The sequence below is a fragment of the Schistocerca piceifrons genome, chromosome 8 (assembly GCF_021461385.2).
Source record: "Schistocerca piceifrons isolate TAMUIC-IGC-003096 chromosome 8, iqSchPice1.1, whole genome shotgun sequence".
In the NCBI taxonomy this organism is placed as follows: Eukaryota; Metazoa; Arthropoda; class Insecta; order Orthoptera; family Acrididae; genus Schistocerca; species Schistocerca piceifrons.
The window spans coordinates 418,117,028-418,132,328 of NC_060145.1; positions in this window are offsets into that span (position 1 = coordinate 418,117,028).

Sequence of the window (15,301 nt, forward strand, 5' to 3'; positions counted from 1 at the left end):
GACGTCTGCAGCAAGTATTATCAATTTTTTCCGTGATTGAAAAACTTTAATGCACACAAATCCCGCCATCATACACAAATCCACAAGGCATCAGCATGTCATGTTCAAAGAATATCCGCGTTTCGAAAACTACCAGCGATATTGGCTAGCATGAGAGACGACGTAATGCCATGATATGACATCATGATTCCTCGGGGCCCGCGAGACGCTTCTGTCCTGGCAGGCGTTTATAACAGCTCGAACATCATCTTTGACTTCTCTGCTTTGGTCTCTCTACTGAGGAAACGTTATTTAGCGACAGCCCCGGACATTGCAGAAGCTCCGCCCATTTACCCCCCTCCTCACTAAGTGGACTTGTTAAGTCTTTGGCCACGCAATGTAGTGGAGGATGCTAAGTTCACCGGACTTGAATACGATGTGACGTCATTATGACGTATACACGCTACATCGAAAACGATAGAAACCGTATATCGACTATTCGACTTTTGTGAACTTTCGAGAGGTTGTGACACGGTAGCGCTGTGCTCTGCACCATTCGTTGACATGTGTTTTGCGTTCCTTGCGTTTAAATCGTGTATTGTACTGTGTTTATGTCCTGTGCGTTGTTTTTCGTTTGCTCGTCTCTAATTATGTGTTCAGCATTCGAGAGACTAACGAGAGAAAATCTGAAAGAGTTCAGCATCGATGACGACAGGCAATTGCGTGGTTATTGTGAATCTCAAGCAGAAATTGATGTACTTCTGACCCAGCTGAAGTGCGTCGGTTATTTGTACTCGGAGAGAAGAAGCACTCAGCAGCCAAAATCTTTAGATGCGTGAAGACACTAACCTTTCGTTAAGATTACATTGAGAAATCCACTTCCCCTCGTATTTCATCTCTGGTCGACGATTTTTCTTCAACAATGCCTCATATTTTTCTTTTTAAGTTCGAAATTCAATCATTCTACACACCAGTCATTACTGGACACTAAGGTACCTGTCTCTGCGGTCCGAGTGTAAAATTACTTGGAATTATGGTTGATAAAAAACTATCTTGGGATGGACATATAAATTACTTAGCTAACAAACTTGCGCGAGTTCTCTTTCAGCTATATAAATTAAGAAAAAAAAGTCAGCAAGAGTATTCTGCTACAATCTAATATGTACTGACAAGACCAATTGTATGAAACCATACTAAAATATTGATAATAAATAAATATTATTTTTGGCGTAAGCGTTCAATACAACAATCACACAATCTAATCTGGTCAGGACACAAGAAGACTTCACTTTTTTACGAAACGTGTTGTCCGTGGTGTTTTCAAGGCCACGGTCAGGAATATTTCTATTAATATCCAGCTTTTTTACTTTTATTTTTGCGAAATACATATACGCTGCCACACTGAGCTGTTATCAGAATCGCACGTGTCAAAACAAACCACTAGCTGACGACAGTTTAGAATCTCGAACGTTCGTAAAAGTCGATAGGTGTGTTAATCGACTAAAGCGTGTTACGTCATAATGACGTCACATCATATCCAGATTGGGTGAACTTAGCATCCTCCCCATGTAGTGCATCGACATCTGGAGATCACTGATCGATATGCTCGTGAATCTTTGGCATTCAATAGCAACAGGGTCAAGCGCAACTGAAAGGAATTATTTGTGTGCGAGACTTGATCCTTTGTTTGCCAATTTGTGCAGCGCTTGAGCAACTACAAACATGTTCCAAAAAGTATTTCAAAAACAGTCTTTCTGTACCGTTTGACTGTACCCGTACGCCGACGTTAGTAATCACCGTGGCTACCAACTGTAAAAGTATTGAGTGCTACGAACACGAGAGTGTTTAGTGGAGCCACTACTCTTAAACCCATAGTTGAAACGTATTATCTGTGAGCCCTATGAGGCTCACGAGGCGTCTAAACACAACTCTTCATGTGAGCCAGTTATGGTTCATGCGGCCCACAGTACAACGTATACGTGAACCAAATATGTCTCACCTGGCGTTACAACCCGTGTAACTGTGAGCCACCGTTGGCTCACGTAGCTGTCAGTGTGTTAAGCACTCTTCAATGTAGGCTTCCTGCATCATTTGATGCATCTGTGTAACGGTTTTCTTGAGGTTCGTGCGAAGTTTAATGCAGACACGTTGCTGCTCTGACTGTGTCATTTCGAAATTCGCAAACAGTACTACACAAAGTTCTACTTAATACAGCATTGGGCAATATCTAACAGACATGCAGCAATGAAACTTCTGGCAGTTACATATTAAACACAGGCGCGTGTAGGGATGCCAACCGCATTTCGCTTCAACACACTGTTGGCACGAAATTACGAATGTTCCGGAATTTTTTGGACAGACCTCGTACTTTGCAAGCTTCTGGCATGGTCAGAATGATGTTCTGTGTAGTGATGCAAATTACACTGCCTCTACTGGCAATTGTGTGCGCAGTGTCAGTGCCAATCGCATCACTGTGCCAAAACACTTGCAATGTCACGATGTCTACTGATTCATTATACTCGTATAAAAACGTTTATGTTCCGTATGTTGACAGAAAAGGAACCACACATAGATATACCGTAATTTACATTAATATTTACATGCAAGATACTTCAAAATACCCTCAAATAAGTTTTCCATTCGCGTTCAAGAACAGTATTTTTTCACTTTTACCGCTGACGGTCTGACTGTCTGTTCGTCAAAATTTGACCAGTTTTCGAAAACGCGCGTTCGACAGGGGCGGTTGCTGCTACAACACGCAACTTCTGCACAGCTAAAGAGTAAAGGTTGGGGATACTAAAGCATTCTTTACAAACACCATTTTAACGGATGTGCCTGCATAGCTAGTAAGGTGTCTTCCAGGTACCTATAACAAAAAGATAAAAATAAACATTATTTCTCTAACCCGAATGTTCAATAACCGAGTTCATGTTTGTTTACTTCTACATTAGCTTGAGACTTACGTGTTGTGGTTTGTGGTTGCTGACATCTAGCTAAACCATTGTTGTAGTTAGCCCATGGTGAAAATTCGCATAGTTGATCTTCATCAGCAACTATGTCTGTAGCAACAGAACATCCAGTTCCCCACGACCTCTCTTACGGATGGGGTCTTAAAACTAGGTCTGCTACATCAGTGACGACATCGTCTTTGATCTTTCCAGCATCAAGAAGATAGTAAAATATGCTTTATTCCTGAACCTAGGCTCCAAGAATGCACAGGCTGCAAATTTCTTGCTTTTCTCAATATTTCTGTAGTATTGGTTTAAACCGATCACCAGTGAGTGTACTGAGCAAGGTGCGCAGTGGTTAGTACACTGGACTCGCATTCGGGAGGACGACGGTTCAGTCCCGCTTCCGGCCATCTTGATTTAGGTTTTCCACGATTTCCCTAAATCACTCCAGGCAAATGCCGGGATGGTTCCTTTGAAAAGGCATGGCTGACTTCCTTCCCAAATGATGAGACCAATGACCTCGCTGTTTGCTCCCTTTCCCCAGACAACCCCACCAGCAAGTGTATAACTTGTGTCACAAGGCTACGTAGGAAACTTCTTTCAATCGATCATTTTTTGGCAGGAAGAAAGTAATCCCTTCCTTAAAACAATCACCTTCAACACCAATATATATTTGTCTGCACTCATTTCATGTGCCACTATTTGGCATGGCTTCAAAATTGCGCAGGTGTCATGAATTATGAGCCATTCAACAATAAAAGCATTTCAGGAAGTTGTCTTATCAATATTACAAGGTTTTGAAAATAGGGAACGTACCTATACAACTTTAGTTGATTTAACCAAGGCATTTGAATAAGAAAGGTCCCAGTACAGATCCTTGTGGGATACTTCAAGCATAGCATTTTAATTAAGCATAGCATTTTAATTAAGAATCTAGAAAAATATGGAATAACTGAAACAGAACTATTATTTCTGAAATCATATTTGACAAACAGAAACCAAATGGTCCATATAAACTCAAACAACAAATCTGACCTTCTCAAGGTAAAATATGGAGTCCCACATGGATCTGTACTGGGACCTTTCTTATTCATTGTCTATGTGAATGACCTGCCCAACACATTACCATATAAATCTGTAATGTATGCTGATGACACAACTTTTATCACGTCACATAATGATGTGAATGTTGTCAAACAAATGTGCTCAATGAAGTACTGTGTGCAAGAAGTTAAATTGCTCTCACCAAAAATACGTCTCATGGCTTTCTTCTGCCAGAGGAGAGCTGCCTTTTCCATTATGGATTTGTTCATTTCTTTAGCCCCAGCAGAGTTTCCCCAAAGAAGTATTCCATAATGCAGATGAGTATGAGCACAAAATTCTTACAGTTCCCAGTCTATACATACTTAAAGCACTTATGCATGCCAAAGAGAATGCCCACATGTATGAAAGCAGGTCAGATGTGCACTCATATGAAACCAGAAATAGAAACTTATTAGACACGTTTGAGTAAAATCCAAAATAATTTTTTATATGCCGGCAAAACATTTTACAACAATACATCACATGGAACGAGGGAATTGCATGAGAATAGATTTAAAATGGTGGTAGAGACATGGTTGAAAGAGAAAGCATTCTACAGCATAATGAAAAAATATGATTCTCTATTATTATAAATGTGATTGTGATCAAAGAAACTGTAATTTATGACATACAACCATACTGACCTTTTGTATAATCATATACTATATGTTGTCTACAGGCAAATAAATAAATAAATAAATAAATAAAAAATAAATTCTTCTTCCACAATGTCAGGAAGCTTAGGCCTAGTACAGCAGCCATACTATTCATAGCACTTGAAAGCTGATGGAAGCGTTTGATCATTTGTAAATTATCAAGTTTCACCTAGCTGATACATCGTGGATGAGTTTTTCAATTGGGAGGTCGTTCACTGTAAATAGATTCTAAGGGCTGCCATTGCTATAGTGCTTCTTTTGAAGTATTCCATGGTATCTCTCGTGATCTTCAGAAAGACTTGTCATGCACACTGCTTCAACACAGATTACACTATTAAGTGTAACATAAGAGTGAAACAGTCAAATCTAGTAAATGTACTTCACTCGATTGCACTAACAATATTGAAGCATTGTCAAACACAACTGTTGCAATGTTCTCATCAATGTTCCATTCATTTGTGATGCGCTTAAGCCGAACACACAGATTTTCCGCAGTATATCTCCCTGAATACAAAGAACACACTAACAAGATACTCTACATGGTCATACGGTCTGGCAAAATAAAATAGCTGGTAACAGCCATGAAACTGTCTGTATTAAGCGATGCCCAACAGTCAGTAATTAGACAGACAGAAGGTGCAAGATGAAGGTATTCTCATATTTTAAGCTGACAAGTCTTACACAGAGAATTTATCAGTGAATTATTTAAAACATTTGTTGACAGGCGTTCACAGTAAGGGTTCACATCTTGAGTGTACTCCACAAATCCAGTGTCCTCAGCCAAACAGTCTGGCTGTAAATCCATGTAGATCATTTTTGCTAATGTGAGGTCTATTTTCTTCTTTTGAGGAGCCGTTAGTTTTCTTCTGATGAATGCAGTTACAGTCATATGTTCGTTAGCCACTGAAATACGTACTTCTGAAAATGGAGTAGCTGGTGATGTTAGAGGAGAGGGAGCTAGATCATGATACCGACTAGAACTTAAAGCACCATCGTGAAACTCAACTCCCCATTCTTCATCACTCTTGTTTCTTCTTTCTAGTGATGAGTCACTTCTCCACCTTGAGGCAAAATCACTGTTGTGCTGTTGATTTGAACAATGTCCAAGATTTATAAATATCACACACTGCTATGTAGTGGTTTTTATCATCTACAGTGAAATAGCTCGACAAAAGGCTAGATTTTCGTCTGCCTGCCATTGACACTGAATTCGAGACACTCGACAATATAACAAAAGAGAATAAAGCATAGCATGACACAGCCTGTTAGCACTTGGTAGGGTGGGGAAGGTAGTAGAAGCAATCTTCCCTGGCAGTACCACTGACACTGGCACTGCCCTGTATGTACCGTGCAATGGGTACCAGACAATGGCCATGCACAGCTGAGACAGTCACATCACTACACACAACAGTGCTTCAATTGGCAACTGTGCCAATGCCTGGCCCTGCTATGCTGCTCAATATACTTGTGGAAAATGGGCTTGATTGGTATGTGTTCTTGCCCTTACTAAGTAAGGGTTTGCCCTTTAAGATCAATGTTCATATCACAGACCTCTTTATTCTAGCAATGTTTCACAGATTTATTTTTATAACAGTGCCACTGGCACTGGTTTATTATAAATCATGGCACCATGCATACAGTGCGGTTCTGGCATCGGTGTCAAAGGATTGTGACAGCGTGTTACATCACTAGTTCTGTGTAATTGTGAGGGCATTATGTCAGAGCTAAATGAATTTGAACTTGGGCTAGTTGTTGGTGCTTCTGTGGTGGGTATTCCATAACCAGGGTAGATTTTTGGTGATTCAAGAGGCACCATGTAGCAGATTAATACCGCATATAGGGAAAGCAGCGAAACGTAATGCACTAAGTCACAAAGCAGACAAAAACTGTGTGTTGAGTGATTGTGATGGATGGTATTGTAGAGGATTGTGACAAAAATAAGAGGACGACTGCTGGAAAAGTCACTGTAGTACTGAATGTTGTACCTAACATAGTCAGCACTGAAGCAACATGAAGGGGGCTCCAATAATCTGGTAACTGCAGGCGGGCTGAAGTTCCAAAACAATGCATCAAGTCTTGTTTCATACTGTTTCTAACTTATGGCCACAATCTGTTTGCTGCCAAGAGTGAGAGATGGCAGGGGTTTGGTGGTTATTTGGCAGCCATAGCATGGTATTCAAAGGCCCCATGGTTGCTCTGTAAGGTCTCATTACTGCCAAAGATTATGTGATCATTCTGGCTGATCATATTCATCCCATGATACAATATTTGCCCCCGAATGGTGATGCTGTGTTTCAAGATGACAGAACTCCTGTTTACACTACTCACACAGTTCTTGACTGGTATTGTGAGAATAATAGGGAGTTGTCACAAGGCTCTCAGCCACCACAGTTAGACATCTCAACATATTTGAGCCTTTGTGGTCTCATCATCGTTACCAGAACTTCCCACTGTTCTGCAGGAGGCTGGTATAAGATTGCCTTTAAGACCACTCATGACCTGTATTAATTGTGTCCAAGATGTCTGGAAGCTTATGGGTCTCCTACGTAATGGACAATTTTCCATTAAAAAGGACAGAGCTTGATGATCAGCAAAAATTATAATTTTATGCCTGAAAATCAGAGTCTGAAATTTCTTTATAGTCCATACTTTGGCCAATAACTCTTTTTTCTGTTGCAGTATAATTTAGCTCATGTTTGTTCAGTGCTCTGATGGCAAATGTTAAGGCACTGTGGGCTCGTAATGTTGGCTCCCACTCACTATGGAACAATTCACAAGCAATTAGATATTCTGATGCATCACTATTAAATCTAAAAGGCTTATCCATATATGGATGCCTTAAGACAGGTGCCTCTGCCAATGTTAACTTAATATTATTGAATTCTTCAGATTGCTCTTCATTCCAAGTCCATTTTGGCTTTTGTTTGTGAAGTATTAGTAGCCTGGGACTGTTCGTAGATTGCCCGTGTGTGTATCTCCTATAAAATTCTGCTAAGACTAAAAATGATCTTAATTGCTTCACATTTCTTGGTTTGGGACAATCTTTGATAGCCCATTTTTGTTCTGGATCATGTTTTATCCCATTTATGCCTACCATATGTCAAGAAACATTAACTCTTCCCTGCCAAAATGTCATGTAGAAAGCTTAATTGTAAGACCTTTAACATAAAATCTATCCAAAGTTCTTATTGACAGATTAAAATGTTCTTCCAAAGTTTTTGACACTAGTAATATAGCATCTACATAAATAATTAACTCTTTTAGAAGACCCATACCTATTGCTGCATGCAAAGCTCTAATGAATACAGCTTCATCCAAAGCTCTAATGAATACAGACCACGAAATACTCAAACTCAGTGGTAACACTTTAAATTGATAAGACTTTTACTCATACAAAAGACCATGTATTTTCTTGAATTTTGTTAGTGTGACCTGTCTATACCTCAAGATCAAATCTATGGAGCTAAAATATGCGCTCACTCAAATTTTGTCAGTAATTCATCAATACAGACTGCTCCATCTCATTTTGTTTTTTAACGTTTATTCACCATGTGTATGTCCAGGACTAACCTGACTCTACCACTAACCTTATGTACCACTATTAGGGGATTATTATATATGCTAAGACTATGTTGAATAACATCATTTTCAAGCATCCTTTCTATCTCCTCCTGCACCAAGGGTCGCATACTCATTGGTATGGGATAAGGTTTACAAAAAATGGTCCATCATCCTTCATTTTAAGGTTACAGGCATGATCTCCTAGTGCCCCTGCTTTATCTGAAAACACTTTTCCATACCATAACAGTATTTTATATAAGTCTTCTTTTTGCTGGTCTGTTAACAAATCAGATTCTAACACTTTTAGCTCTGCTCGTGAGTGTAAGAACTCGTAATGCTTCATGTAGCCACTAACCTTAGGTCATATTTTCTGTTACTTATTACCCCCGGTTCTTAAAGGGTATCATGTATCACTGATGGTTGTAATTACACATCAATTCTCGGGTTGAAAAATCTAAACTTTTATATATGCAATAAGCCAATCAACACTGAGCAGTAATTGCAAATTGTCATTGGGCACTACTAAAGGTGTTTGCATACATGTAAAATTCCCCAGTGTCAAAGGTAAACTTATTTCTTGTTTTATTTGTATTGTTTTAGAACTTGTAATATCAACAATGTATACTATTCTGGGGTATACCATCTCGGGTCTTAATGTAAATAATGATGACTCTGAAACAAGTGTGATTTCACTTCCTGAGTCAACACACATGTCTATCTTCTGACAGTTTATTTCTCCTATTGGATTAAAATTATTCTCAGTGTCTTTTAATAGTTGGTATTCTAAAATCCATTCTTTCACTGGTATAGTTTTTGTGAAAGAAACTAGCTGTTTACTGTATGGGCCTTGCTTTACATCAACACATCCTGAATAACGGGCCTGGTTCCAGGATGTTGCCTGTTTCCCATCACTATCATTGGTTGCAACATGTGCACAGAATGAAATTTTCACTCTGCAGCGGAGTGTGTGCTGATATGAAACTTCCTGGCAGAATAAAACTGTGTGTCGGACCGAGACTCAAAGTCGGGACCTTTGCCTTTCGCGGGCAAGTGCTCTACAAACTGAGCTGGTAGAGCACTTGCCCACGAAAGACGAAGGTCCTGACTTTGAGTCTCGGTCCAGCACGCACTTTTAATCTGCCAGGAAGTTTCATATCAGTGCACACTCCATTACAGAGTGAAAATTTCATTTGGAAACAACCCCAGGCTGTGGCAAAGCCATGTCTCCACAATATCCTTTCTTCCAGGAGTGCTAGTTCTGCAAATTTTGCAGGAGAGCTTCTGTGAAGTTTGGAAGGTACAAGACGAGATACTGGCAGAAGTTGGGCTGTGAGGACAGGTCGTGAGTCGTGTGTGGGTAGTTCAGTTGGTAGAGCACTTAGCCGCAAAAGGCAAAGGTCGCAAGTTCGAGTCTTGGGCTGGCACACAGTTTTAATCTGCCAGGAAGTTTCAGCATCTGCATGTTTGAGGTTTTCAATAGGTGCTGTGTTTGTTGCCCATTTTTTGGGCAAGAATCTGACAAAAATTTATTTCTCTTTTCTTTTGAAATCTATTGTTATTAGTACTTGCTCTTTTTGTGTCACCATTTTGATTCCCATTCGAGTCTCTGTGACTGAAATCATCATGTTCTTTGTTCATTGCATCTAGACTTTCCACAAACATCAAAAAATCATTCATTGTGGACCATCCCCTATATAGAATCTCTTCTACTGGATTACTAAATATTTTGATCATGTTAAGTGCCATTCAGTATATTTCTGAAACTACCTCAGGAACTGTTATAGTATTTAGGATGTAACAACTCTAATGTTAACTTATACTGAATTCCCTGAGCCCAATATTACTTCTTAAACTTTTTCTGAAAATTGGACCAGGATTATAACTCCTCAGAGTAGACTGTTCCCCATTCTGCCACATAACAAACTAAATAACTTAGTGCAAAGTCTATCTTTTTTGTGGCAGGCATCTTGAAAATACTCTCAGGAAGTACGGTGGGTGTACATCTCCATCTGGCTTGAAACTTAGACAAATTCATGGCACTCCCTAATTTCAACTCTTCTACTAAATGTAGGCTTGGGTACTATTCCCCTGCTTTCCTGATTTTAGTGCCTGTCAGGTTTCAGCAATTTTGTCACATAATTTTTTAAACTCCTCCCTTTATCTAGTAGTATCATCCCTGCATGAGTTAATACTACTCAAATTCTTGGTGTTTTCTTGAAACTTCTGGTCTTCTAAAGCCTATAACTTTCCCTCCAAACCAATTGTAGATTCATTTGGCACAATAGTGTCACTGGACACACTGTGACATTCGAACACTTTGATACATGTGCATGCTTCTGAGATTCATTCCTTAATATCTTCACATTCATGTTCTGCAAATCCTCTGACCTCCTCCACATTTCCATGAAGCTCCTTACCATATTCATCTACTTCCTTCCACACTAAGTCACACTCTGATGAAATCTCTTTATGTACTTCTTCAGAAAAAATGGTAACCTTCTGTTGCAGTTCTTCACACTCTTGCTCCTCGATGGTACTGGTCACCTCTTCATTCTGTAGCTTAGAACTTTCATCAAAACTTTTATGTAAACTTTGGATTTCCTCACTTGGCTCAGTTTTTACATTTTAGTTATGTCTTTTCATTTCTTCGATGCAACATTGGAAGTGTTGTAACAACTTTTCATGCCTCCTCCTAGCCTCTTCGCCTCTCTTTTGTGACTCTTCTTGAAAGATGCAGAACCACTCAGGAATATCTGATGTCATTTTCCTCATAATCACAGGCATACACTAAGTCACCAGTCAAATAATGACTTGAATGGTATTGACATCTTTCACAAAATAGTTTCTTAAACAGTACTATGATCCGCAAAGGTATGCCGTTCCAAATGTCAGTGTGAAAACTGTTGTTCTCTCAGACTGATGAGAGGAAACTGTGTCACAGTGCCAATGACCTGCGTCACAGCATCAGCAAGTTGAACAGAGTGGTGGCAAGCAGTGGCATGATGTATAGCTTTTTGCATCAGCCCAAAGCAGCTCACTATGCCTGCTCTCGGATCAATGTGGAACCTTGTAATTGCGGGTGCTGGTCTTCCAGCACATACTTCAGCCACCTAATATTTGCAGCCACTACTCATCTTCATAATTTTAAATTTCAAAAACACCTTAGCTCTTACTTGTGTGAGTGACTTCTTATTTGGCGAGCAAAAACCATAGTCTATGGCTCAATAGCCTCTTGTTATTTTGTAACTAATGTTGATGATTGCCCTTGGCAATGCCATATATCTTCTAATAGCTTTCTCTTCTTCAGCTCTTATTCACTTATTGCACTATGCCCTGTTCATAATGCAGTGTTTATCATGTTCCTTGGTGCTGCTGTGCTTCACCATACTTGATATCAGATGTAACAGCCTTCTCTTCAGCTAGTTGAATGTACAGTATATTAAAACAGAACTGACAGCCACTTTTAATAAAAGTTATGAGCTGAAACTGCTAGTCAGTTCCAACTGGACTTCTCACCATGCTCAGCAACTACTTTTCCAAGGTGCAAGTGCTTGACTAGAAGAGAGAGGGTTTCTGCTATCTTTATCTGCATAAATTACTTTTGATGGTGACTTTGCTTTAAATGCTGTATTTTCTTCCATAAACTTTCACAGTTACAATTAGCAACCATATAACAACAACTTCTAATCTGGACCTTCACCCATAATCAACCAGTCTCTTTCGTGTCTTTACTAGTATTGACATTCTTGGAGAGGTTTGATTGCGTATTCTATGGTGGCCCCTCCAAAGCGCCTTCAACTTGCAGCAGTAAGTGTAGACACCCGCTCACCATTCAGACAGCACACTCAGGTGGCGCCTTATCTCACTTGACTCTGTACAGAGAGACACCTCTTGTCAGTGTACTATTTTTACAATGTCCCTCTAAGCTATATATGTCTCCTGTATTTTGTTCATGCAGCTTTTTTCAATACCTTAAAGAGCCTAAAGGTGTGCCGAGACCTTTCCCATGAAAGGTTATGGGACACCACAAGTGAACAACTGATTTAGTGATCAGTTGCTAGCAGCAATAAGGAATCAGGAAGGGAATCTTACACTAAAATTGGAATATCAGAAATACATAATAATGTTCAAAGATAAAATGGAATTTGGGCTAAAAGGCTTTTAAGGAAAAAATGGAAAGCCTTGTAGAGGGAATGGGGCGGTAAACTGAGGAATTAAAACTGGATTTGAAGGGCAATGTTGACAAGATTTCTAAGATCAGGAAAAATTTCCATGAAGAACTGTCAGGATCTAGAATTGAAATAACAGAAACAATTGAAGAGACAAAACCATAAATTTGTGATAAGACAGTCTGATGTGGAAGTCTCATCAAAAGAAAGAGCACAAGTGCTGGATAATGCTGTAAGAAAAGAGGTTCCCCTATGCAAGAAAGGATAAGATGAAATTAAAGATTTCTATGGTTGTCTGGTCCTGGAGCGCACTAACTATTGTAAATGGAAAGTATAGCTGTACATGAGAACCACTTTACCAATTTAGAATTTAATCCAAAGAGAAGTCTACATCATGTAGCACTTGTTAATGAGTTACAAGGGGAATTTGCAGAAGACTGGTCACAAATGGATAACCTTAAATGAACAGAGGATTGTTTGAAAACAAAAAAATATTAAATGGTGTTCATATATGACAGAGATATGAAAGTTTTCAGGAATTTGACAAGACACATTTGAAGAAGTATTGGTGTAGGAAAAAAAATGTATAAAGATCTTTCACAAGGACACCTCATTACGTAGGGCAGGTGTGGAGATCTAGGAAGCATTACTGTGAAAATTCAAGCAAGACACAGATAACAGTGATACGATAGACATTTTAACGGAGAAATTGCCAATTAATAAAAGATGTTATAGTGTGCCCATGAATTTATAAAGACAGCAGGTGAAGTTGACAGGTGGGATGTAAATAGTTATGGACATGATTTCAGGCAATATGAGGAGCCTTAAGATAACAAGACACACATTAATGGGATGGGTAAATAATGACTGCAGAGGTAGAGATGGCACACGTCGTGGTCTCTCTTTTTTTTTTTTTTTTTTTTTTTTTTTAAATGTAGATGTTACCATCAACAAAGACTTGACCCAAGATATGGAAACACATGAGTAAGTGTCCATGTTGAATAGGGTCACAATGAATAACCCAAATGTAATGTAAAATAGTACCTTAATAATAACAGAAGGAGGCATTCCACTAAAGTGGAAAAGATTACACTTGGTCAAGAAAGAAGGGAAAGTATTTGTGAATATCCAAGGGGAAAAAAGTGCAAAAGTTACAGATAAATAGAATGAAATTGCCAAGTTTGAATGTATGCTAAAGGTAGCTCATATAGGAGCAGAGCTAAAAAAATATAGGAAGGAAGAGATTCAGTAGGAGGAAAATGAAAGTAAAGAGAATAACAAAGTGGAGGAGGAGGAAAATGAGAATGAAGAAAGTAGTGGGAATGGAGGTAGCAGTGAGGATAGTGATGAAAACAGTGAGGTGCACAATGATGAAGGAAGTAGTTAAAGAAAAAATGAATTGTATTCAGAATGAATCTATGATACACAATGGCATTGCTCAAGGTGAGACTGGTAATAATGTGCTAAAAGACAGTATGAGTATTGCAGATCTATTGAATTCTTTAGAAAATATGGCAGGAGAGTAAGTGATAGTAGAAGACAGTGAGTGAATGCTATGAGAGAAAGCACCTAAGATTCTCTTGCACAAAGAAAGGTAAGTGATGAGTGGTTACAAGAGGCTATAAAGAAATGTCTACTCCAGGAGGAGGATGAGGAGCAGGAGGTTGCTGTTGGGCAGCCATAAGCGTGCATAGAGCCAAGGCCTTTAATAGATTACGCGAGTGAGGAAATGCAGGTAGAATACAGTTTTATGGCAATTCCTAAACATTGTGTGTGTGTTGTTATTGATTTGGACTGGTTAGTTAAACATAAAGCACAAATAAACTGTCAAAAGCATTATTTAACCTTTAAAGTTGAGTGAGTGGTTGCAGTATCAGAATTAAGCAACTAGTACTGACAAAGTTTATTAATTGTTAAGTTAACTTATAATGGATGCTCAAGATAAAGTTTATACCACAAACTGAGAAGAGAAATAATAGGGAAAGTGTCATCTAAACAACTTAAAACTTCAACATTTATTCGCTAGCACAATATTCATACAAACTTCTTAAACAATATTTATAAGGCAGCCTTTTTCCTTATCTATTATGTTTTTTTCCGTTTCTTTCAAAATAGCAAATAACATCAAAACATCTGTATTTTTCTTGTTTAGTAGAGCTGATTGTTAAAAAAGGCATTTATTGCAAATTGCTTCATCTATTTATGTTCTTATTTAGGTAGAGTGTAGACTCTTTCTCTGTCTAGGTATTTTAAAATTTAAATCATTTTTCAGTTTCTGACACCTGGCCTCTCTCTTGTGGAAGAATGCTCATAGAAAATATACACAATTCATAATAAAACATATGCAATTTGTTATGAAGATAGGGCAAAATAATGGAATAAAAACTGTAACAACACAAAAACTTGACATCTGCTACATCAGATATTTCTTCCAAAGAAACCTTAACCCTGACGTCGCATTCCATTCCGTTGACAGCTTGTGTGAATATAGTAATTTGAATAATCAGCGAGAAATGTTTTGATATTCCATTCCACTTAGTTCCGTTCAATCAAATGGGAATTGACTTTTGATCTGACAAGCTGCCCCCAGCCCTGGCAATGTATTCTCGACATTCTTAATTGTTTAGGTTAGTTTATCATCATCCTTTGCATCACATACATGATATAGGAATCATCATAATTCTGTACGGCATACCTATGCACAATGCAATTCTATAAAATTAATATAAAAAATATAAAATTAACATTTTATAATGTATTTAAAAAAACTGATACAATGAACTAATGCATTGCTCTTATACATGTTCTCTGAACAAATAAATAATGATTTGACATATACTTTGAGAAACACATTTATCACCTCATTCAGAGTTAAAAGTCTCTCCAAACAAAATATAAAATT